Raw genomic sequence first — 27,224 nt, 5'->3', positions numbered from 1 at the left:
CTGATGAAAAATTCCTGTCAAAAATATTTAACATACAAATTGGCACAAAAATTGCAACTTAAAAAAAAGAAATGTTTAAAATGTTGTAATCCTCCTCAGTAACCTCAAATATTTATAACCCAAAGAAAAAATGCAATATTGGCAAGTTTTCCTGTGAAAATTTCCAAATAAAGCTTTTAATCAGCAGAAGCATATGCAAATTTTCTAATCAGAAAAAAAGTCAAAGCAACATAATACACTATTCAAGCACTTATAGAAAAGGCACAGGGAGGAAATGAAACCCAAAAGGAGTTTCTTATGGGAGCTCTGCAGCTGGAATCCCCAGAAGGAGAAGCAATATCCTGAGAGATCTTTCACTGACTGTGGCACAAGAAAACTGTAAGGGCCCTGTCTGTGAGTGTGAAGGGCGTCTTGGTCCTGCCAGGTGATTGGGTCTTCTCACTCACAGATAAGCAAAGGGAGGAGTTTTGAGCTTTGACAGACTGCCAGAGGGTGGGTAGTAGGGCACTATTACCCATATGGCATAAGGCAGTATGTCTGATGAACTTCAGCTGTTTCACAGTTGTCTCTGTTCATTATTCAAGTTTTTTTGTGTGTGTGTGTGTGTGTGTGTGTGTGTGTGTGTGTGTGTGTGTGTGTGTGTGTGTGTGTGTGTGTGGCTGATGCCAGGGGATATACGGCTCTTCAAACCCTGGCCATGTACTGGCAACTCAGTTGTTACCTGAACTAACAACATGAGTGCAGGAAGTTGGTGCAATAGTTTGTTTTTCTTTGCCTCAGTGTTAGAAGAAACTACAGTTGACAGGTAGACACTTTTAAATTGGATTTTGATTTGCAAACAGTCCATTAGACAATGCTGTAATCAAAGTTCAGTCCATCAGAGGAGTTATTACCTCCTGAGATTGCTTCAAGAATGTCTACACTGAAAACATCCACGCATTTTCTCAACCTAGACTCACGGAGTCAGGCTATATTTAGGAAGCCCTTATTGCCAGACACTACCATCTCAGCTCTGTGCTTGTGTAGTCCTCAAGCTCTTTCCACCTTGGTGGTAAAAGCCTGAGAATTTATCTCAAGTAAATGAAAGAAGAGTCCCTAAAGTTTGATAAAACATATATGTTCTCATCATATCAACTGATTTATGAGTGAACCTTCTTGATGGGTTAGGGTGACATTCCCTCCATCTGTAAGTGATCAGCATCTCTTTCACTGGCTGTTGCTGTTGGAGGTTCTTCTAAGCTGAACAGGAATATACTGTTACAATAATAACTTCAACATCAGATCTTTGTTGTCATTTCATGTATTGTAGCAAGGTAGTTATCAGCATGTGGGAAAATCAGTTGAATTAAAGTATGTTTATACTCATGTAGCCAGCTGTTACACCACATAATTATATGAGTCAGTAGATATGCAAAGATATCCCTAAACAAGGGATTCTACAAAAAAGTAGCAGACTGTAATTGATAGGCAAGATACAAGCAGGTTCATCAATGAGGGCCCTCTCATAGACCAACTGATATAATAAGACAGTACTCGTTATTGCTTCTAGCATGGAACTATACTACATTTAAAAATACTGTAATACAAGTAGTATGCAAAGTACTACAATATGGAAAAATATATCACCAGATATCTTAGAAAAGCAAGCACTGAAGGCGTTGCACATCATGGAAAACCAAAAGATCAAGATAAAACATACAAATAAAGGAAGAGTCTTTCAGACATTTACTTTTATGTTAAGTAGCTCAGACAACTGTGCTAATGTTGTGAGTATTCTTTCTGTTTTCAATATTACTAAATAGATTCCCCCAGCACTGTTACTATTAATTGTAAGGAGGCTGATCAATAATAGTGGGTTCCTTCTGACTGCCTCTAAAAGGATTTACCTGTCTCAGAACAACATATGTAATTTGCACTACTATGGCAAAATAAACCAGAATATACAGGTAAACCAATGTCCTTTGTAAACAATGGATGGCAGAATGCACATCAGAGTCTTCAGTATTTTAAAGATCTTAATGAACAAGATAGATACAAAAACTAATTATGTATAAACACAGAATCTGGAGATCATTATAATTGATGCAGAAAATCACAAAATAACGTTAGTCTAGCAACATATTGGATATATTTTGACAAACCCCAAATGTGAATGCTGCTTTGAGACTTTTACAATATATTCAATTACTAAAGTGAGTTACATAAACAGGCAATTGTATAAAAACAAACAGTAACATTATTTCTAATATTTACACATTGGAGCACCACTGGGTTTTACTACTGATTAATTTCAGAATTAAGGATAGAAGAAAGCAAGGACATATATCAGATGAGATGATGTGCATGTCAGAATTTTTTTTTTGTAGAAGTGCAGAGAAGTAGTTATAAACTACAGTATTCTGCGAAAGAAAATATTTTTTTATGGTTGAAGGACAGGAGATAAACAGTACTAGTTGAGAAAATAATGGTAGGAAAGTGTTATAAAACAAGAAAAGGGGATGAGATCAAAATAGTTTTTGTTGAGCAAAATGTTTTAGTTCAGTTCAGGATGATTAATTAAAAGCTGATCTTCATAGTTTATTTATTTTTATTTATTTTACATTTGTTTACCGGGCTGGTCTGACTGGATATATTTCCATTTTCAGCAGAGGCCCGGGGAGAAAAGCTCCACATAGAGACAAAACACAGTTACGTTATACATATAAAAATAAGTAGCAGGTTAAACATGATTCTAGATTACATTACAGAATTCTACTTACATACCCTGTAGAGAAACACAATTAAGTTGTAGTTATAGAAATACAAAACAGAAAGGTTCTGTAACAGTAAAACATTTGTGGAAGTGTAAAGCACATTCAGGAAATTTCTTTTACATTCAAAATTCTTTAATGGATTGTAATAGATGCTGCTTGTAAAAGAAGTAGATTGTTAGGGAAACTTCTCAAAGTGTAGGTAGTAGAGAGTGAATAGAAAGAAGGTGTTAAAGAGAGAGAGAGAGAAAAAATTGTGGAAGTCACAAAATTTAGTCAGGATTAAAGCATGGGCATAACCAATGTATTTTAAGGTGTTTTTAAGCTTTTGTTTAAAGAGAACAGGGGAAGGAATGGAAGTTAGAGCAGTAGGTAGAAAATTCCAATATTTACCGATGGTATTGGAGAATAGGGAGTCACCAGCAATGTTATTAGACTTAGTTAAGGTTACTAGAAGTTTGTTTGAAGAGCGTAATTAATTTAGGTTAGTGTAAGGGGTAAATAGGTTAGAAAGTATAGGTGCGTTATTAGGTTGGTAAAATATCCTATGGACAAAGGTGAGTTGGGAAAGTACCAACATGTTTTTTAGTTCAAGCCAGTGGAGTTGCTGTAGGTTCAGACAGTGGTGAGTTCTAAATTGGTTCCCAGTAACAAACCTAGCAATACTATTGTAAATATTAGCCAGTTTAGAGAGATTATTTTTCTTTAGGTTAGTGTATATAGGTGAAGCATAGAGAATAGTGCAAATAAGATGAGAGTGGGCAAGTGTAGCTTTGGCTATTGGAGTTAAGAACATTTTAATTCTGTAGAAGGAGCCCAGTTTTCTATTTACAGTTTTGACAGTATTATTAATCTGGTTATCAAAGGTAAGGTTATTGTCTATAGTGACACCTAGCAGCTTGGTGGTAGAGTCAGGGGATATATGGGTGCCATTTTTGGATAAGATAGAAACTTCTATTGGGGAGGACCTAATAGTATGCTTAAAGAGCAAGAGTTTGTTTTTTTTAGCATTCAAAAGGAGGCAGCATTTTAAGAACCATGCCTTAACTGTGTTAAATACATTTTGTGTTAGTGTTTGTAATTCTGAAATGGTTTTAGCAGAACATATGAGTGTAGAATCGTCTGCATATTGTATGCATGTAGCTTGAGGTATAGCAACTTATAGGTCGTTTATGAATAAGGAGAATAGAAGAGGTCCAAGAATAGAGCCTTGGGGGACACAAGTGAGACTGGCAGAAGAGATGAGAGTTTGTTATCCCAGATAACTGCCTGTTTCCTATTGCTGAGGTAGGAAGTGAACCAGTGAATAGCCTTGGGTTCTAAAGAAAGAGATTCTAGGGTTTTTATGAGCAGGGGGTGGTTGACCATATCAAAGGCTTTTGACAGGTCTATAAAGAGTGCTGATGAGAGAATATTATTGTTGCATTTTTTATTGATGAAATCAGTAAAGGAAAGAAGAGCTGTGGTGGTACTATGAAATGGCCTAAAACCGTGCTGGCAGTTAGTTAGTATGTTATGTTTAGTTAAGTGACCCATTAACTGATAGTGAATACATTTCTCCATAATTTTTGCTAAGGGTGATAAGAGTGCTATAGGCCTAGCGTTGCCACCCCTCCGTTTTTTTTCCGGAGTGTCCGGAAATCAATAGGGCACTCCGGTTCTCCGGTTCTCGTTCTGGGAGTCCGGAAATAATAATAAGTCGTACGACGTTAGTGCATCTGTATGACAAAAAAAAAAAAAAAAAAATGACATTGCCATCTAGGACTCTCGGTTGATTGGCTGCTTGCTGCAGAAGAGGCTCATGCAGCAAGCAGCCAATCAACACTTAGATTTGCGAGTCAAATCCCCGCAAAGCCCGCGAAAATTAGGGGATAAAAAGCAGTGCTCCAGCTATACTTTACCTTTTACTGTCTCTACTCTGAAAGGTCGGTACTTAAGGTCTGAAATTTCTTGCTGGTTCGGCTGTTTGCTAGTTCGGGACGTCTTCGGTGGATTGCCTGGTATGGCTGTGTCCTTGTGTGCTGGTTTCTTTTGCTGTTGCTGCTTGGAGCCTGGAGGAAGGATTGCCCTAGCCCTGCTGCTTGCCTTGCTTGCTGGAGTCTTGCCCTGGAGTAGTGCTGTGGACTGGCCAACTGGGTGGTGTTGTGTTCTCCTGCCTGCCTGCTGCTTGCTGGCCCTTTGTTAGCTGCCTGTTCTGCTCTGGCTGAGAGCTTGTTTAAGGAGCCCTGCTGCTGCTTTTTCTGGAGGTAAGTGGAATTTTTTTAATGGATGAATTCTTTCGAATTAAGGTAGATTTTCAAAGATTAGTGTGACAAGGGGAATGAAATACTGCCAGCACAGCTACTAGTGAATTTTTTAAATATTAAATTTATATTAATTCAATAGCTGTGCTGGCACTATCTCATTCATTGATGGTGACAAGATGTGTGTGTAACTGTATGTAGATGTTCAACATGTTGTGGTGATTATTAACTAGAACAATCTCTAGTTTGTAATCACCACATCTACCTTATTCTTTATCTGTAGTTTCTAGGATACTGTCTACAGAGATATATAGGAAGGGTTTGTTTGGCTGTTTTTAACTGCAGTTAGTGTAACAATTTTTCATGTGGGTGCACTTTGATTTATTATTTTTCATGTGGGTGCACTTTGATTTATTATTTTTCATGTGGGTGCACTTTGATTTATTATTTTTCATGTGAGTTCACTTTGGTTTATTATTTTTCATGTGGGTGCACTTTGATTTATTTTTCATTTGGGTGCACTTTGATAGTGAATGTATACTGACGGAGTTATATAGGGTTTTTGCTATGATTGTAGAACTATCATTTCTCTAGTTTGTCATCACTGTTATGTTTACCTTGATCTGCATTTTCTATACCAAGGCTGTTTTTACTGCAATGTTTTTAGTCTTTCATCTGGTTTTGGACTTGGTTACAGTGAATATATAATGACTACATGATTTGTATAAGATGCTTGGACAGTAGAACTGTCTTTTCGAGTCTGTCATCACTGTGATGTTTACCTTGACCTGTGTTTCTTCCTAGGGTGTCTATGTCTAGGGTGTACAGTCTTCAAATTATAGTGAGGCTTAAATGTAGCTTTTTGTATAGCTTGTCATCACTGTTTACCTTTATCTGTGTTTTCTAGGGTATACCGTCTATACCAAGGCTTAGTTCGTTTGATGTTACAGTGAATATATAATGACTACATGATTTGTATTGGATGCTTGTGCTGAAGGGTGCTAGAGTAAAGGGGCGTGACTATTAAAGGGAATGGGTGTGGCTTTATTGTGCATGGGGGCAGGGCTTGTTTGTCAGGAAAAGGCACAGTAGAAAGGTGGCAACCCTATATAGGCCTGTAATTAGAATACTCGTTAGAGTTGCCTCCTTTATGTAAGGGGATAATGTATGAGATTTTCCAGATATCAGGGATGGTTTCTTCACTAATGGTTCTGTTTATAAGGATGGATATGGGATAGGCTACTACATTAGCTGCTTTTTGAAGGTATTCTGATGGTAGCTGATCAGCAGAGGGGGTACAAGGTTTAAGTTTTTGGATAAAGGTGGTAGAGATGGGTTGTAATTGGAAAGTAGGCAGATTTGAAGATGTGTGGCTAGGGATGCTAGAATTGTCAATGGTAAGGTGAGAGGCTAGTGAGTTAATGGTATCAGAAAGAAAGGAATTAAAGGCATTAGCAGTTTCATGTGATGTATTCTTTTCAGACCCTGAGGGGGAGGGTGTACTAGTCTGGCCTGGGTGAAGTAGTCTATTTAAGGTTGACCAGAACCTTTGGGGATTGTTGTGATTCATTTGCTGCAGTTTACTATAGTAGTTCTTTTTGTCTGTAAAGATGGCTTTTTTGGTACTATTTCTTAAGTGTCTAAAGGTTTGTTGATCAGAGGATGATTTGCTAGCTCTCCACTTTACCCATGATTTGTTTCTTAGTAATAGATTTTGTCTTGTTTCTTTAGTTAGCCAGGAGACAGGCTTAGATTTGACTCTAATAGATCATTTTGGTGCATGCTTATCAAGGATTGTTAAGAATTTGGCATTAAAATATTTACCAGCATCTTCAAGTGGGAGAGTTTTTAGAGGGTTCCAGTTGCAGGCATTTAGTTCAGTTTTAAATAAAAGTAGGTTAAAGTGTTTATTACTTCATGAGATCCTGTAGGTTGGGGTGTTAGTAGTGACACTCTTTTGTCTTATGATGTAAGTTAAAGTATGGTCACTTACATCATCAGGCAAAGTACCTACTAGATAAGTTTGTTGTTGTTCGTTAATAAGAATCCAATCTAATATACTTTCTTTGTTGTTAGGTTTATTAATTCTAGTAGTGGTGTTTATTGTCTGAGTAAAGCCATAAAGATTAATGTGCGAGGAAGGGTTGTTAGTATTGACTGAGGACCAGTCATGGTTAAGATCTCCTAATATGATAGTTTCTTGTGGGTAAGTAGAAGACACCCAACTAAGGATATTTTCTATTATGGTAAAGTTATTTCCAGGAGGTAGATAGATACAGATAATATAGATTGACTTGTTTGGATTTAATTGTAGTTTAGAAATAAGGAGTTCAGTCTTAGTATCCTCCAGTGGGTTATAGGGTACTGAGGAGATGCGTAGTCCAGTCTTAAACAGCAGTGCTACTCCCCCACCTTTATGTGTAGTGCGGTCCAGTCTCAGTATATTGTAACCTGGGGGAATTATTTCATTATCTTTAGTACAAGGTTTTAACCAAGTTTCAGTTAGTAGTTAGTTAATGGTGCTGCAGCTCAGTCTTCCCTGCACTAATGTACTAAGTTGCAGTACAGTACCATTTACAGATCTACAATCATCCATGTTTCCAAAAGAGCAACATCTATTACCCAGGAATATGCATGACTCTGAATCACTACATCATCATGCAGCTGGAACAACTTCTCAGTGGAGCATCGGTACTAAGAAGATCACACACAGGCATTGGCACCCATCCCCCTCTAAGCACAGAGACACACACACACACATGTACACTCACAACATCCACTAAAACAGACACTCACGTACTGTCCCACACAGTGACACAGCCATATACATGCATAAATTCCCATTCACACACACCAGAACTTACCACTGGCTATCTGTGCAAAGGTGGAGTCCTTGTTTCATCTTGGGCAAATTCACAAAACAAAAATGCATATGTGTGGACTGAAATAATGCCATGCACACTTATTCCTTTGAATAATGTCTCTGCCCAGAACTTGTGTAGTTTGGGCATCTATGAATCCTGTGGATCTATATTAAATAAGCGAATGCTTAAAAAAGTGAACACTTATTCATCGACCCTAAATCGCAAACACTTGGAACAGCGATTTTTTCCCCAGGGAAAAAAATCGCTGTTCCACAAAAAAAAAAAACTTAAAACATGCCCTCCACACACCCTACTTAAATATACCAACTCTGAGATCACACCACAGTGGAGGAAACGGCAAACTCCCGAAACCAGCCCAGTGATTTTTTTTTTCCCTGAGAAAAAATTTGCTGTTCCGGGTGTTCAGGATTTTCAGCATTCGCTGAAATAGGGTTGATGAATCAGCGTTCACTTTTTTAAGCAGTCACTGATTCAATACAGACCCAATCCTGTACTATGCTGACCCCACCTGAGAAGTACCACATATTCATGTGGCATACAAATCCACACTGCCTAAAGTTCACAGCAATTGTTCTAGGTAAGGGGATTATGAATCAGAATGGTCTTGCAAAGTATGCAAGACAAACTATGACCATAGTGCATACTTTTTAAGCATACTTCTGTGGTTTTAGCTAGTTTTTAAGGCTTTTGGCAAATGTTAAGTTTAAGTGTAGTCACCAGACAAACTTTTAGAACAGTGACAGTACTTCTAGTTCATAAGCTAATATTTAAGGTTTGCTTACAACTTGCTATATGTTGGCTTTTCTCAGGCTGGTTAGCAATTTGTTCTATATTGATAGCAATTAGTGTGAAAACTGTTAGCTCCACATCAGCTTTAGCTTTACTTTTCTGTAGAAAACTACTTTCTACCTCTGTTAGGAATTGTCATTCTCTGATAAAAGAGGTTTATATAATTTTCTGGGTAAAGATCAGCTGGGATCATATTATTTTTTTTTTTCAATTCAGGGATTTAGGGTTTTAGGGCAGAACAATTGCTCTCTTGATTTCTTCTGTGAGCTGCAAATCTAGAGGATTATTATATGCTGATATTTTAAATAAACTCAGAAATATTCTGCAAAAGTAGAGATCCAAGCAATACTTGGATACAGAAATGGGGTGGCCAATGACTTTCTTCTGAAGTAATTTAGCAACCAGTTTAGTTTCTATGATCATCCAAGCTGAAGACTGAATTTCCTGAGATCTTGCCTGAATACTGTGGCAGGAGATCACAATTTTCTAGTCTCATTGCCTTACACATGATATTGTTTGTTTTAATTTATTTTATTTATAGTTTTTATGGCGGTAGTGCACTGGTCATTGCTGACCAATTTCAGACACAGCCCGGGTAAAAATATTCAAATTACAAATATGTAGACAGTTACTGAACTACTGCAATAAGTAGTCTTAAAGTTGAAAAAGATTATCCTACTAGAGAGAGATACCCAACCACTTTCAAAGAAAGATTTTGATGGGAAAGACATGTGACATCTGACTAGCCCACCAGTCCACCCACATCAATTTTAGTGATGTATGGGGTGAGAGGTGTCACAGCCAAATTATCCTTACATCCTGATAGCTATGTTTTTTGATAGCATATTAAGTATGATCTTTTAATTTCTGTTTTGTGTCTAGTTGAACGCTGATAAACAAGTGACTTAGTCTGTGCTATCACAGGAAGCAATATAAAGTTTAGCCTTATTTTATATTATTTTTCTTTTTATGCATAAAAACACAATTTTTAAATTTATCTTAAGTGGGAATTGATATTCCTGCAACTGAGGTTTTTTTTTTTTTGTTTAAAGCTGAGTTGAATTTTTGGAATTTATTTCAGGGCATTGTTTCATGAGCAGATAAAACTTGAGCTTTCACCATACTGTACAATTTTACACTCACCACAGTATTGCCATATGCTGTTCATAAGTCTGAGGAAGAATAATGCAAACACTGACTCTTACGGAGCACCTGTGTAAACAGAATGCTTGGAAGATATATTGCTACTCCAACACACCACATAGGTTCTGTCCTGAAACCAATTTATTATCTGAGTTTTATGTCAAAATGTGGACAGCTGAATTTCATAAGCAGAAAGCAACAAAGCACTGAAGAAGTAAAAAATAATCTGTATTTACACAGCCTCCCTTACTAAGCCCAGAGCTAAAGAACTTTACTACAGTGAAAGATACTATTTCATCTCCATGATTTAGCCAAAATCTGTGCTGTGGTTGTGATCAGACTATTCTGACTTGGATGGTTTAAGTGCTGCCTGTAGACAATCTTCTTTGTGTATTCTTCATATTGCCAAACAGCTATTTATAATAACAGTTCAAGTTCCACCTCTGCATAGAGATATTAATGCTTCTGTTTCTGATGAATAGGCATATGTCCTATAATAAGTGTATTACTTTGTTGACTGGTGGTCACTGTGGTTTCAATGACTATTTTTAAAGATGTGGTTACTAACAGAGCCAGATACTAATGAGGATGTGGCTTTCTGTAGTTAGTTTTAACATGCTTTTAGCAACAGTTGATTCTAAGTGTAGTCACTGGTCAAGTGTCAGTGATACAGTCTTTGTTTATCAGAACTCTACTAGCACTGCAATCATTTCTAAAATGAGTACTATACAGCTCAGCTATTTCACAATCTTTTGGTTTGCTTACCAAGAAATAAAAATCAACTAAGCCAGAATGTGCATGACTGAAGCTTAAACCCTGACAAAGACTATAAATTCTACAAAAAAAAATGTTTTCCCTGTTTGTATGCCTGAACAAGCAAGTTTGGAAGTAAGAAATATGTATTCTTCAGTATCTGTTCCACTCATTAGTACAATTTATCAATATAGGTCATTGTTTTGGGTCTCAGAAATGAGTAAGATGACATATAAAATCAAATCTAATATGAAGACTCACTGCACACCTCAGAACACTGAAAATGCTAGCCATTATGTTTTATTTTGTCCTTAAGAATGGAGTATTGGCTTTTTGTGTGTTGAAAGAAAACCTAATGCAGTTCATCAACCTATTACACTGGATGAAAAGCAACAGTACAGGTAGTCTTGGTTATGTTAGTTCTTTGATACTACAGAGATAACTGAACTACTTATTTTGGCAGTATGGCATTCTTAGCTTCTAGCGATAACTTGAACAACATTGTAATAAAACCTCTCCTCAGGATAGTGAATTCTTGCAGACTGAGAATACTAACAAAGAATTTGTCCTGAGTATACACTCAGCAAAACTGTTCACTATCCTTACTATCCTTACTTTAGTGTTATCATTAAAATAGTGTGACACAGATTTACAAATGACTGCCCCTTCTCTATTACTTAAACCTGTCTGTAGTATTAAGTTGTTCATAATACCTTGTATGGTGCTAAATATAATGCACCAAAACTGTGCTGAAAGTTTCCTTTCACAAAAAATTGATAGGCAAGTAAAGGACCAGCTTATTCGTTACAAGTCCACTGAAGATGTGTGGGAAGTACATTATCCACGTCATTGCCTCCTCTGAAGTAATCTCCAATGGTTTTATCCACATAAGCCATTCTGACTCTGAATACATGGATCTTTTAAAAAGGGGTTGGTCAGGAAATGTTGCAGGATTACTCTCCTGGTCATGGAAACTGTGGACTCTGTATCTGGATCTGTTACCCAGCTTTGAAAATCAGGGGAAAAAGATGCAATTTCCATGTTCCATTTTTTGATGCGGAACAGGTAAGGAGGAGCTGCAAGGTTCAACACAGCCAGAGCTTTTTTGTCTCTTTTTCTAGTTGCTTTTCACTTTCTTTTTCCTATTTTCTTCATTGCTGACACTCATTCAGTGTAATTACTAGTCAGTCTAGTCAATAAATGAATTTTAACCAAACTGATAAGTTTTGCTGACTTTATCCTCGATTTTTATACTGTTACAGCTCTAATCAATCTGCTATTAATTACATCACCATCTTGGAAGTCTATAAGCGCTGCATGGTTTAAGATTCTGCTTAGATCTAAAAGGAGAATAGATGACTGATTCCACTGACTTCTAAGGCACTACTTAACTCAGTACATCCAAGTGATGCCTCCAAGTGCATCTGCAGTTAACTCCTACTGACACCGTACACAATGGCAAACTCAGCTACATTGATATTTGACCTCTGTTTAGTGCAGTTAAGAGATATTAACTGTCATTTTTATGATATTACTTTATATAGATATAATTTTCATATTTTTTGTAAATATCTCAACAACCAAGTAAAAAAACACAGAACTACTTAGCCTCATATGAAAGCTCTCTGCTAAACGAACAAAATGCTGCTGACAGTATGTATGTAACTTGAGTGGTTGCTGAGATATTGTAAGTTGTTTATAAAATATTATAAAAAATAATAGTTTGTTTACTGTGCCTTATAAAATTCAGTTTAAGACCTAGAACCTAAAGAATATTACCACTATAAAAATAATTTGTACTGAAGGCTTTGACATTTATACTTTTTTCATAACCCCTATGGTTCCAGTGATATGAACATTTGTTTGAAATGTGAAGACCTAATTTGATTCTGTCAGAAGGCTTAGGCTCTACCCATTGGAAGTTACAGTGCACAATTCCTGAGCTCCACTGGAGTGAATGAGTTAAGACTTGCTTGTGACAGCAAACATGTATTGGCAATTGGTGCAGAGGGTAAAGGCTGTGAGCTATACTTCTGGTGGTGCAGTATCTGATTCTCTCAGCCCTCATTTCCCTACAGTGTGATGTTAAGCAAGTCATTTAACCAAGCATTGTCCCAGGTTGCCCCTGAAAAGGGATTTTGTGACGAGTGAGCCTACCTGGTTAACAGATATTATTATTAGTAGTAGCAGTAGCATTATTATTACTATTATTATTATTATTATTATTATTATTATTATTATTTTTATTATTATTAACCATGGGGCACCAGAAAAAATGTAGACGCCACAAGGCCAAATGTCTTCAAGCATAAGCCTAGCTGGGCAACATCTGAAGATAAAAAAGAGCCTGATTAGCAGGATACAAACACTGCTTTGCTTTCATCCACTGTTCTGTAAATGACATCACTACATACAATGTGGAATGTGTGGACAGCCTGAACATGTCCTGTACACACGTGGATTAGCATGCCAGCAAATATACAGAGGTAGTGCCAGAGAGCATGTGGTAGTGTTACATAAGGGTGTTACAGTTACCTCTACAGAATTATGGCAGTGAGTAATGCAAAGCTACTATGATATAGAGAGCTTATCTGCACAATGATAATAATCATACTCACCCCTGAATCTGGAAAGATGTTCCATCCTCCTCCAGTACAGGAACATGTTTTCAGCTCAGAAGCAGATTTCAAAGAACACTACCAATAAATAGAAGCATTGTGAATTAAATGTACTGCAAACGCTTTTTAACATATATCTAAAATAACAGGGCAATGAACTTCCCAAAATAATTACTGCACATCTCTGGTGCACTCACCCTTAGCTCCTTTTCCTACCAAGAAGGTCAGGATGGCACCTCCTTAGGTCACTACAGTGGTGCCAGCAATACTCATGTAAAGGGGCATGTCAACTGCATCAGACACTGCTTAGCCAAAACCGTATTACTCATCCATTTTATATTGGGGATGATCATAAGAGTGCCTAGTCAGGTACTCTTGAGGGTCTCAATGCAGCAAATACAAAAGGTTTCACTTTCTGAACAGCACTACCAGGGAGTCCTGCCAACATCAGTGTTCCTGGAAGCCGCAGCTATTCGGCATGTCATATTCCAGAGAATTGTGGTAGTCCTCTCATTCACATATGTTGACTTTTTCAACACATGATACACAGCACAGGGCAGATGGAGTGTCCAGTCATGGTGCCACCACTGCATACTGCAGAAGATGATGGTATGGCGTGATGGTGTTAGGGTATAAACACTGGCAAGGAAACTGTTTACTAATTTTATAATATCCAACTGTGATAGAAAGCTGCGAAACCACACTAATTTTCCCCACATCCCTGCAGTGTAGCTGACTCATCCACAAATGCTCAATGTAATTTGTAAGTGCTCATGCAAATGTACTTAGGTGAGAGGGCCTCTTACTACAGCATGCCTCACAGCCCCAATGAGTAAAACCTGAGATTCAGGAACATTCATTAGGTGATGCCTCATTAGTATAAGTGCCATGCTAGAAGCTTAAAGATTTCAAGATATAAGCTCCTCCATCCACCAAGAGAGAGAAAGTTTGTTGAGCAGGTTTCCACTGAAGCCTTTGGCTATACAGGTAAATATATCCTAACAGATGATACTACCTGCTACTATGCTGCTATATTTGATTGTTTTCCTTAAAGTATGGTATTATTACATGTTTACTTATATTAGTGTATTGGTTCATCCATGCTGACTGTGTGAGGAGTTCTCATAATTTGTGTACAAAGGGTTAAAGTTTCTCTGGAGTAGGGAAATAAACTGTGATGCCTTTAGTTTTGGTATGTGCAAATATACTGAAGCCATACCTGTACTACAAGAATACATGTATCTCATGTTTAGTATTATGACAGCTTTATGGGTTCATAAGTTCATAGGTTGGTACTAGGCTATCAGCCCTAGGACCTATACAAGCCTAGCCATAACAATTTTCTGGCTATTTCTTCCCACACTATTTACTTCCCTGGACCCCTGCCTAGCAGGGCGACTGATGTGATCCCCAGGGTGAGTTTCCTTTCTACCATCCAATCATCAAGGCTCCTTTTGAAGAGAGCCAAAGAGGCGCTCTGCTTGGCATGTATTGGCAGTCTATTCCAGAGTCTGGGGAGTCTCTGGGTCAGCAACCTATCCTTCCAGCATGTTTTGTTTATTGTAATGACAAGGTTTAGATCCCTGGAGCATGTGGCTCTGAGGGATTGGGATTTCTTTAAGTGCAGCATGTCCAATAGCGCTGGGTTTGACATGGCCTTGTATATTAAGCAGAGATCGCCTCTGAGTAGACGATATGCAACAGAGTATAGCTGGAGTTTTTTAAGGCGGTCAGTATAGGGCATCTGCTTTAGGCCTGTGATTCTTTTAGTGAGGTATTTCTGTGGCCTTTCCAGTTGTTGCATATGTGTTGAGAGGCACATACCAAATGGGGCATTGTATTCTATAATGGGTCTAATAAGGGATGAGAACAGTGGGACAATGACCTCCTTTTTTCTGAGTGAAAAGCCCTTAGTGATGAGATGTGCCACATAGAAGGATTTCCTGACTGTTATGGCGATGTGGTTACTGAAGGTGAGACCACTGTCCACCTGTGTCCCTAAGTCTCTTATCACACTTTTGGTGTTTGGTGTACTACCACCTATGTGGTAATTTATGGGTACATGTTTTTCCCAAAGGGGATAACTATACATTTCTTGTTACTGAGCTTGAGCCCATGGCTCTGGCACAAAACATCTGTTTCTGTAAGGCCCTTTTGTAGAGTATCCACATAATTTGGGGATTCAATAATGGCTCCCAGTTTGGAGTCATCTGAGAACTTTGTTAGCCAGAGTCCCTTAGTGTTGGTCTGTACTTCAGAAAAGTAGATGCCAAACAGGAGCGGTCCCAGGACTGAACCCTGAGGTACTCCACTTGTCACTCATCTGGAGCTGGATTTGGAGTCGGCTACTTTTACAGTGTGGGTTCTGTCAGTAAGGCAGTTGGCAACCCATTCAGTGATGTAGGGATTAATCCCAGCTTTGTATGTCTATCTATGATTCAAGAGTGGGGGATGGTGTCAAAGGCCTTAGCAAGGTCCATATAGGTGGTGTGGACCACCTTACCCTCATCCATGGCTCTGGAGACTAATTCAAAGAAGTCAATCAGGTTCAGGAGACAAGATCGGCCCTTCACAAACCCAAACTGGGTGGGATCCAGTGTTTGAAGGTTGCCAATGTCTTTGTTTATAAGTTCCATGGTAATACGTTCCATGGCCTTGCAGATCAGGCTTGTCAGACTGATGGGGCAGTAGTTTCCAGGATGTATGATCAGGTGAGATGTTGGCCCACTGACATAAGTGCCGCTAAAGGTGGGGCTTCCCATATGACACAGGGAAAGAGGGCAACATGAGGCAGCCCACTGAATGAGCCACCTTTAAACAGAGATGGAGGAGTTCCTGGCACCTATGTATGGGGGTATGGACACTTCGACCATTCACAATGGAATCTTGGATTTTGGTACAGATCTCAGCTAACCACTCACAATATCTTTTGGATCTGTCCCAGGTGGGTATGTCTTGCAAAAAGAACTATCTTCCATAGTAGGTAAATGTCTGTCTAATACATTTTACAAACATACACACTTCTTTTCACAAAATCATCATGGCTGGAGATGCACAGATAAGACATATGTTACCTATTAATTTGGCATATCACTATAATAGATACTAGTTATTCAGTCAACAGGATTCAGTTATTGATGAGCCTTACTTAGCGTGAGTAATGTTTTCTTGGTGTTTTCACAGGTGTGGTGTTACTAGGGTCCTCCACCATAGATATACAGATGTCTGATGTTAGAGAGCTGTTCATCTCTAATGATGATGATAGCAGCCAAATCCAGACAGTGTCAAAGAGTGTTGGACAATGCGGTGTTCATATCCAAACCTCTTTAAGTGGAAATAGTCCCTGTTTCTGCGGAATCCACCCAACAAATGCAGGAAGGCACACAAGGACAGGACTACACAGATAAATCAACCTGAGAAGGGACATCATCACATAAGGAACACTGCCCCTTGTTTGCTACAAGTTTCACTGAGCAGGTAGAAGAGAAGACAAGGGAGAATGTCATGCTGGTGGCCATATATGCCATGGGTACAGTCTGTTACCTATTCTAGCTGTGTCAATGCAACCTAATGTAGATGTAGGGCCACAACACAGGAAAAGGCTAACATGACCACAGTCCTTGCTGAGATGGTAGGAGTGCATCATAACATCAGGGAGCACATGTGCCACATGTGCAACATTATGGACATGTGGTGCACAGAGCTTAAATGAAGCAAGACATTCTGGAAGATGCATTTCTCATGGCCGGTCTGCCTCCATCTCTAGTGCTGAGGACTGCCATGGAAATGGGAGGCCATGATCAGGCCAACATAGTGGCACCACCTCAACTCCATCATCCAATGTTGAGGAAATTATGCTGTGATGTGGACCACCACACATCTAAGGTAATTGTGTGAAGTCAACCCAAGACATGGGCCACCATTCATGTTCGCCGAATGCTCCATACTCTTAGCATGGATTGGATCATGCTTGTGACCTTCCCTGGGCAAGGCACTCCCACAGACAAGGATATGCACTGAACATATGTCTCTTAGGTATGCCCTAGACCTGTCTATCAGATTCCACTCACAACCACAATATCTGCCAAGAATTCTTACCCAGCAAATATCCAGTCATTGCTCCACATTACCATCTCCACAAACAGACAAACACACACACACACACACACACACACACACACACACACACACACACACACACACACACACACTCACAGAGCAATGGGAAGCTGCACCCCTTTCTTCTCCAGTAACCCAGTCTCCCAACCAATTCACACAGATGTAACACACACAGCACAAAATAATGTTCAAATTTACCAACACATACAACTACCTGTTGATGACACTCGACAATGTGGCCCTTCACATCTATGCATACGATTACAGCTGTGGCCTACCCACTGTACTTTATCACTTGTGTAGCCTATGTTTGATGTATAGTGTTTCCAGTCTATGCCTATTAAAGGACATCTTTGGAGAGGGTTTGTGTGCAACACATTTTTGTTTTTTGCATAATGCTTTACTCTGACCCATAGTTATGAACCTGCTGCAACCTCATAACTAGTGCCACAGCATACTGCACCTGCCTTCATCTGTCATGGCCATTCTTTGCAGATGCTTACTTCATGGGCTCCTCCTCATGAAGTACCTCCTCCACTGCTGAGTTTGCAACTTCTTCCTCCTCCTGAATGAGTCTACACTACAATACGTGCTTATGTATACTGATGTAACATAATACTGTATAGGCTGACATGACCTTATTGCATGTAACAGTGTCATGTTGTAGGGTGCCCCCAGATTTATACACACAGTACCAAACATATATTCAACAATGACACAGGTCTGTGACAAGAGCATAGTTACATCCATTCTTTGACAAGGTCTAGGGATTTCTGATTGGTACCATTAATTGTGGCTCCAGGACCTATCCAACATTGATAATACGTTTTTTCAGTATAAAATAACTGTACACAAGCACATGTAAGCAATATGTGAGAGTTATAGGTACTGCCTAGGTGGCCTGATACTTTGTTGAGTATAACCTCTTATAGTTCCATCTTCTTCCCAATTTCCCAGGTGGGGCATTTATTTCTGTGTAGTTGCAGTCCATAGCCCCTAATACCTAAGGAAATGTGCTATGTCATAAAAATACACATTGTGTCATCATCTGCCTTTCCTTTATGATACACAGAAAATACATATACTCCCACACATGCTGTAGTATGGCATCAATGAATTGCTGGAGTCTCCTTGAGCTAGATGCCTGGGATACACTCATCATATCCCCTTTTTGTTGCTGGGAGATCCCTACAGCTAGAATTTTCAAAGCCACAAACACATCTGTATCTACAGGGATTAGGTATCCCATGTATCCTATGGGCCTGTATATGAAGGTGACACATCTCAACCAGCTCCTGTATAGTGTCTCACTCCACATGGTAGTGGCCCACAATGTCAGTGTCATGGAGGACAAGGCATGTTAGGTGACATGCAGACATTGACAGCAACAATATGGAACATCAAGACTGGTAACAAGTACAGCCCCTTGCATATACTGATTAACTAGTGCAGCGGGTATCCAGTACCTGTTGGAGCTCCACCTTCTGTAACCCAGGATATTACAGTGGCCAATAACTCTGGTGCTATCATCTCCTAATGCAGTGTATATATACATCACTGAAGATCCACCATGTAGTTTACCCTCATTTACATTGTCACTATATCACCATTTGTATATCATACAGAATGTGGAATTTCTTATGTTTTTATACTCACTCTCACTGTGTCTTTAAGTCATAACCACCATGTGTGTGTGTACTCTTCATGCAAAATCATTTACCACAATACAAAAAAAGTGTTTCCAATCTCAAGTACTCAGCTTGTCAGGCTGAAGAAAATTTGCAAAAATATATAATTTCTGTGAAAGAATGAGAAAAACAATGAAAACGAATATATGACACTACTTTTTCATACCATAAAATAAAGGACCATTTCTCTACAACCATAGGAAGTATTACAGAAAATTTCTTAGAATAATATATCATGACTCTCAGCTACAAAATGCACTTAGCTAGTGGTTCAAACAATAAACGGATATATGCTCTGTCTTCATATAATATAATTTACTTCATATAAGTCTAAATAATGTATGGATGAGCTCAATTGGGGATCATAAGTCCAAGGATGACAAAATATGTATTCAGAAGAAACAACAAGTTTTTACTTCTGGTGCAATGACAAATCAGTAAAAAAGAATTTTCGGACATTACTGTGTTCATCAGTTTAAGAAGCAGTTCAACATATCATCCACAATACAAAACGAGTAAAATGCAAAACATCAGACTATGATAGTAAAGGTAAATGAATGAAAGCCTTAAGTTTCTGTCTGTGCAAGTATATATCTTAGACCCATTTTCAGATTTCATTATGAAACATGCAGGCAATACAAACGGTGTTTGACTATAAAACATACCCAAGACTGCTATTCTACCCAATGTAGCACATGTCTGAATTTGACCCCACAGTTTTAGCTCCTAGAAAGCATGGCATTGTGGCTAACTTATTTACAACATTATCTTTGTCTGGTGAAATATACAGGATTATGACTTCTGATCTAATGTAAACTCAGTGCAGAAGTATTCTAGGCCATTTATATGCTCTTTATACTGAGACAGGTTCACAATAACATTCCCAGTAGAAACTGATTGTAAAGCAAAATATCAGACCATGACAGTGAGCACCTCCAAGCATACTAATTTTGCTCATATCTATAAAAGGCCAAATCTCAGCTCCTGCCTTAGAGATTTCACTTTGAAAGGTAACAGGATGACCAGATCCAAAATCAACACAAGATTCCTATTCTACTCTTAGAAGTTGCATTGCAGACCTAGCTGCATTTGACCTCACTGAAATACTTGCTCAAACATTTGATGTATTAGCTATGGCATGTTACAAATGAAAAGAAATATTTTTTTTAATAAAATATACAGAATTTTACTTCTGCTGCAATATCAGCTCAGTATCTAGGCAACTAATATATGCAACACACTGAGAAGAAATTCAGCAAATCACTGACACTGCAACATGTCAGATTGTGGCAGTAAAGACATGAACTAAAGCCAGTGAGGATTGTTTAAGAAAAGATAGGTCTCTGTACCCTTTAAGATTTCATTATTAAACTTTGAGGTACTAGTAATGTGGTGATCCACTCCAGTACACAACCAAGACTGACACTATAACCTTAACACCTCATGTGCAGCACACTTCTGAATTTGATCTAATGATTACAGCCTCCTGGAAGTGTAGTACTGTACCACATGCTACCCCTGAAGATAACATATCTTCTTGTTGAAATATATAAGGATTGTATGTCTGATTTAATGACATCTCAGTAAAAAAAAATGCTATGCCATTAATGTGTTATATATACTGAGAAGAATTCCAAAACACCCAGTATGGAACCCAATATAACACAAACTGTTAGACTAGTATACCGAGCACCATATAAACATACTGATGTACTGCCTGTTTGCAAAAGGTCATATCCAAGTCTTCCTTTGAGATTTCATTATGAAACATTCAGGTTGTAACAAAAGAATGAGAAATCACAAACAAGTACAGTTGTGTAAGCAAGCTTACCATCACGGTAGATGTTTGAATGGTCATTGCTGCAGTTGTTTTAGCTAACAGGTTATATCTTGCAAAGGATATAACAGACTGCCAGCTTTCAAAGCTTCAGAGCACCATCCATGTACCCAAATCTTTAGGTAGCTTGAGCTGAACTGCAAAAAGAAACATTTGTGTCCAAAGTCCTTCAAAGCTTTCAGGCCTACTGAATGAGGGAGGCTGAACCTTGGAAGGGCATAGCTAGAAGTAAAAGATATATGTAGTGTGTGTGTGTGTGTGTGTGTGTGTGTGTGTGTGTGTGTGTGTATATATATATATATATACACACACACACACACACATATATATATATATATATATATATAGAGAGAGAGATATACACACACACACATACATACATACATACATATGTACACACATATACATACATACATACACAAACATATATACTCATCCTGGCAAATGAAAATACAAAAAGGGGAATGGAGAGAGAGAGAGAGAGAGCGAGAGAGAGAGAGAGGCTACCTCAGCAGTAATTATTCAAACATCTATGACTATGGTAAGTTTATTTATAAAACTGTACTATGTTCATCAAATTAATCACTGCTGCAGGAGCCTTAGCTATATGTGTAAATTACCCAAGCTTACAACATTTCAGAGGTGGAAGGAGAAATGTCCAGGAGCCCCTGAGGAATGGTCCTATCAAAGCCTGATCTAGACCTAGTCAAGGAACCAAACTGGTAATTCTTTGTAAAAGTATGTCAAGGGAACCAAGTTGCTGTTTCTAGAATACTTTTAGACTCCAACCCTTTCCAAAAAGCCATAGATGAAGTCAAGGCCTAGGTAGAGTGGACCTTGACCCTGCCTGGAATAGTTCTGTTATGGTTAGAATAGCAAAATGTAATAGCCTGAGGTAAACATGCAGAAACAGTCTGATCTGACACAGGTTGTCTTTTCTATTTACCTTCACAAGAAATAAACAACTGATCAAAAGACCTGAATGATTTAGTTCTGTCAAGATTACACTCAAGTTGTCTGTGAATATCCAAGGTATAGAGTATCCCTTCACCCTCATTTTTAGGTTCAGGAAACAAAACGGGGAGACAGACAGCTTCACTTAAAGTAAATTTGGATACCACTTTAGGCTTAAGAGAAGGATTAGTGCTCAAAGATGCCCTGCACATGTGGAAAATGAGATAGAGTTGACTCACCATAAGAGCTTGCAACTCAGATACTCTTCTTACAGAGGTCAGAGCAACCAGTAAAACAGTTTTCCATGTTAAGAACCTCACATCAGGCAGATTAGACAGTTCCAAATGGAGCATGTGTTAGCTTTTCTAACACAAAATTAAGATCCCAAGGAGAATTCACCAGTTTTCTTAGAAGTTTCTTATGCAAAAACCCTTTCAAAAAGAGGAGGATTCACAGATAGACATGCATAGTGGTTGATAAATGAACCTTGATGAGAAAGACCAAAAGATAGTAACTCTCATAAAGATTGTAAAACCAGAGAAACACCAGCCCTGAATGTGTGCTAGTTATGCTATTTGCACCAGCCAAAAAAACTTTTCCATTTGCTAATATATACGTTTTCTAGCAACAGGCTTTCTTGCCTCCATTAGTAACTGCTGCATGTTCTTAGTAAACAGGTGCCCAAAGGGAAATAAGTACCCATTATCCATTCAGTCAGATGAACTTGACTGGAGATGGGTGTATCAAACATTCCTGTTCTTGTGTGAGTAGATCTAGTCTGTGAGGAAGCTTGTGGTAACTGCCCCTGGCCATTTCTAAAAGAAAAGAGAACTGCTGCCTCAGCCAAAAGGGATATACTACACTAATCTTGGGGCATCCCTTCTGAATCTTCAAAAATACCCAGGATATCAATGGAAAGGGAAGCAAAAGTGCACTTGGAACATTCCTGTTCAAGGAAAGGAAAATATATCTGTCTTCCAGGCCTTCTTGCATACAGTACTGGAACAGAATTCTGCCAGTTGCTTGTTGATACTAGAAGCAAAGTGATTTATTTGTGGAACTCCCCAGAGACAGATCAAATCTTAGAAGACCCCTCTAATCTAGTATGCATTTGTGAGGGTCTGCCCTTGTCCTGATCAGCTTGTCAGCCACATATTTTTGCTCTGATAGAATGCTGGATGCCTGTGCTGTAAAGCTTTATCCCAAGCTATCATAGCTGGTCTACAAAGAGGGTAAGACTTAGCTGATGTACCACATGACTGTGGTATTGTCTGCAATAACTTGAAAAGTCTAGGGGACCAAAGATGGTGCACAAAGTTGAGTGCCTTGATCAAGGCAAGCATTTATTTTATATTTATGTGCTTGCGTCTGTTTTTGGTGTCCGAAACACCTTACACTTTTATTCCTCTTGAAACTGCTCCACAAGCAAAGTCCAGGGCATCTGTGGTTACTAACTATTGTGCAGTGGAATGGAGGGGTCTGAATTTAGGGAAATTTCCTGTCCCAGAACTGTGACTTGAAAAGATAATGGGTGTTGATGCAGGGACCAAAGAGAATTCAGACACCATTGTATTTTTCTCATGTGGTGTCTTGACAGAGATATAGTGGCAATCACAGATGCCATAAGATCCAAAATCCTGAGGTATTCCCTCACAGTGACTGAAGTCTGAGTGGAAAACCTTAGAAACAGATCTAGGTAAAGAGCTATTTTTTTTCTAGTGGGATAAAAACTCTGAACTGAGGAGTCTAGCTGATACCCCAGGAACACAATCATGTATGAAGGAGACAAAAAAGACTTGAATATTCTCTTGGAATTCCAGCTTGGTGAAAGAGATCTCTCACCCAAGGGAAAGATTCCTGGCACACTGAAAGAGACTCTGGAAAGATAAGCCAGTTGTCAAAATATGGAAAAATGTGAATACTGTGTAACCTGTAATGAGCTACAACTGGAGGTAGACACTTTGTGAACATTATTGTTGGAGTGGATAGTCCAAAGAGTAAGGGGAGAACTGATAATGCAATCCAGGCACACAGAACCTTAAGAAAAGTCTTAAATCTGGACAAATAGCAATGTGATGATAAGCATCTTTTAAATCTAATGTTACCAGGAAACTTAAATGAGGAAGAAGGACTAACATGTTGTGAAGTGACAGCATTTTGAACTTCAGCACCATCACAAAAAGGTTTAGGAAAGAAAGATCCAGAATAAGTCTCAAGTACTTTCTTTCTTTATCACTAAAAACATCCATGAATAAAACCCTTTCCCAACTTGGGACATGTGTTGAAGGACAGGGGGAAAAGAATCTGTTCTGGTGGACAAGGAACTTCACTTGGAAGAGAATAATTTTTCCACTGCCATCTATAACCTTGATGAATGATCTTTAGAACCCATTTGTCTGAAACTATGTTACCAAAGAAAAAAGTGAAGACTTTCTGAAAGGGAAAAGGGACTGCCAAGGTATGCATGTGTGTGTGTGTGTGTGTGTGTGTGTGTGTGTGTGTGTGTGTGTGTGTGTGTGTGTGTGTGTGTGTCCATGTGGAGGGAGGGCAAATAATCATTCTGATTTGTTGGACTGTCCTTGTTTTTTTTTTTTTTTTTTTTTGTATGTGGGGGGGTCTGAATTCTCTTTGGAACTCCCTGCCATTTCTTTTTAAATGTCTGTTTACCAGCATTCTGCTGAGACGTTTTATTTTGTTTCTTACCAAAACTGGATGAGAGTTTAGAGAATCCCTTTGAATATTTGGAAAAAGAGGGCGGAGCAGTCTTAGAGATTCCTTGCATCAGCTTACCCCTCTCACCACACTTTTTGATAAAAGCAGCAGCATGGGGACCAAAACTTAATTTTTTTTCAAAAGGAGATTTTAAAATCTTGTTTTTCATATTATGTGGGGGGTTCTGAGAACACAGCCAGACAAAGCTCCTCAAAACAGTACTAGCTGTCATACCCATGGAAGTAGTATCAACAGTCATGCACACACTCTCTAAATAATGGGTTGCAATAAAGCTGATTTTTGTAACCAAAAAAAAAAAAGAACTGCAGATGAAACATTCCTCATACTTTCACAGTTAGTCAAAATAAACTTTAACATATGAGCCTGACAATTCAAAACTCTGGAAATCAAAGTAGCAGAAGCATACACTTTCTTCCCATATTTATCAATAATTTTCTGATCCTTGTTAGAACGAGAAGGATTTGAATTAATCAAATGTTTAGCAGCAGTAGGATTAACTAAAGTTATAGCTGCTAGGCCAGGTCTGGAATAAGTGTATAAAAACTTAAAAGACTGAGGAACTTTTTACATTCTACCTGCCTTTTTAGGAGCAGCAGGCTGACTGTCAGGAAATTGGCAGGCAGTGACACACACACATCATCCATAGCTGACAGAACCGGAAGGATGGGTGAATGTTCTAGAAATTCATTCAGTATCAGTTCATAGTATTTTCTGAGGGACTGAGAAAGAGAATATTCAGTGTTCTCCAACTAAAAACAATGTCACATTCTGGAAATAGTCTCAGAGAAAGGGAAACATCCACAGGGAGAAAATGGTCTCCTCTCAGTCTGAATCATAAATCTGAGTAGAAAACTCATATCTATTCCTTTATCTTCCTGTCCAGATTCAGAATCTTGAATCTCTTTAGAAAAAGAGGCATGGATCTTTCTTTTAACAGAAACTACCTGATAAGAAGGCTCGATAGCCTAAATTAAACCCTGAGGCACACCCAGTAAACTACTCCTGTCTAATGAAATTTGAATAGTAGTCCATATATGTTTAGTTTTTTGTTTTGTACTGACAGGGAAAATGTGGCCAACATTCTAACTAAACAGGGAAGTCTTCTTGGTCCTTCTCATACGACCAACAAGAGCAGCTATCCCCTAACCAGTGAGGGAACCCTAACAGCCACAGAGGATGTGGCTAACGCCTGGTCTATAGTAGCTGTAGGTGCTACACCATCCAGGGTAAAAGATTAGTTGTCTTGAGTAACCAGCTTTGGCCAGAGCAGAATCACCCATCTGTGGCTGAGGCAAACTACTAGCCTGCTGTGGTGACAAAGGCTGTTTGCTTAACTTTTTCTTTTTGTGGCTGGGAGAAAGATTGACCACGGGACCACAATTGTGTTCCATGGTAAAGTCAAAAGTGGTGCCTGCTTCCCAGGGAAAGCATGCATTATAAGCCAGTAAAAACGTTAAAGTTTTTAAAAGTCACTTTTTCACAAACACCCAATAAAAAGCACTTTAATATACTTTGCCAGCCCCAAAAGTAAAATAAACACAATTTATCCACAGAAAAAATAGTTTTTAGCTACTTTAACCAACTTTTAAAACTGAAACAAGTGCGCTCCCATTTAAACAGTTGAATTTCAACAACCCTTTAAAACGCAAACTCCTAAATTAAAAATAACTTTCCTAAACTGTTTGTGTCTGCCGGCTTTTCCTGGTTAGGGGTCACCACAGCAGAACTCAGGTCTGCTAATGATTGGCAGTAGATTTTTACATGCTGGCTTGCCGGGCCTAATATACAACCTTCAACGAAGGAACACCCATTCACGCATGTCACCACACAGAAGACGCTCTAACTGAGAATCAAATGGGCAACGTCTAACTGTGAGGCAACAATGCTACCGCAGCACCACCACCACAGTAAAGTACATTAAAGCAATACAGTTTTTATGTGGAAGGTTATTCCTCAAAGGAAACTTATGTGCCCAGCAAAGGAAGAGCACAAGCTAACCAATGATCATCGAAAGCACATAGAGGAGCACTTTGTTTGGCAGCAGGAAAGCTCTGAAGAGCTTGGCACCCCTACTTCGTATTTTAGGTAGCTCAGCTAAAGCTGCTTAATGGTTTGGGCACATAGAAGGCTCTTAAAGAAATATTCAGTTTAATTAAGCCTTTTCATCTGAATTGCTGTGATTGGATATTTTAAACACATGGCCAAATGTATTTTATTGTAAAGTGATTTAACAATTAATAACAGGGTTCTGATGAAATACTGATGTTTAAGAGGATGAAAGCACTTAACCCAGTTATTTCAATAAACACTTTGGATTTACACTAACTGTGAATTTTCATTTATGTTGAAAGATTGTGGAGATTGTGGATGGTGTTATATACATCAGAAGGTGCCGGAGTTTACACTGTGTGACTTTTTTTCTGGTTATAAGTTGTTATTCAGCTGCATGGGCACACACTTTATTTTTATTGGTTACTATGTACATATACACACTTGTACTCAAGCCAACACAAACACACACACACACACACACACACACACACACACACACACACATACACATGCTTAGTTAGAGGACTGGGCAGCATTTGTTTACTAAATTTCGATTATCGGTGAAAATAATAAATGAAAAAGATGGAGTTTCTTGCAGCAGAATAACACACACTTGTGGGGTTGGACATGGAGAGATAGTACTACATACAAATGGAGTTT

The sequence above is a fragment of the Protopterus annectens genome, chromosome 3.part0, assembly GCF_019279795.1.
Source record: "Protopterus annectens isolate FY-2018-M chromosome 3.part0, PAN1.0, whole genome shotgun sequence".
In the NCBI taxonomy this organism is placed as follows: Eukaryota; Metazoa; Chordata; order Ceratodontiformes; family Protopteridae; genus Protopterus; species Protopterus annectens.
This window is presented reverse-complemented; position numbering follows the sequence as displayed.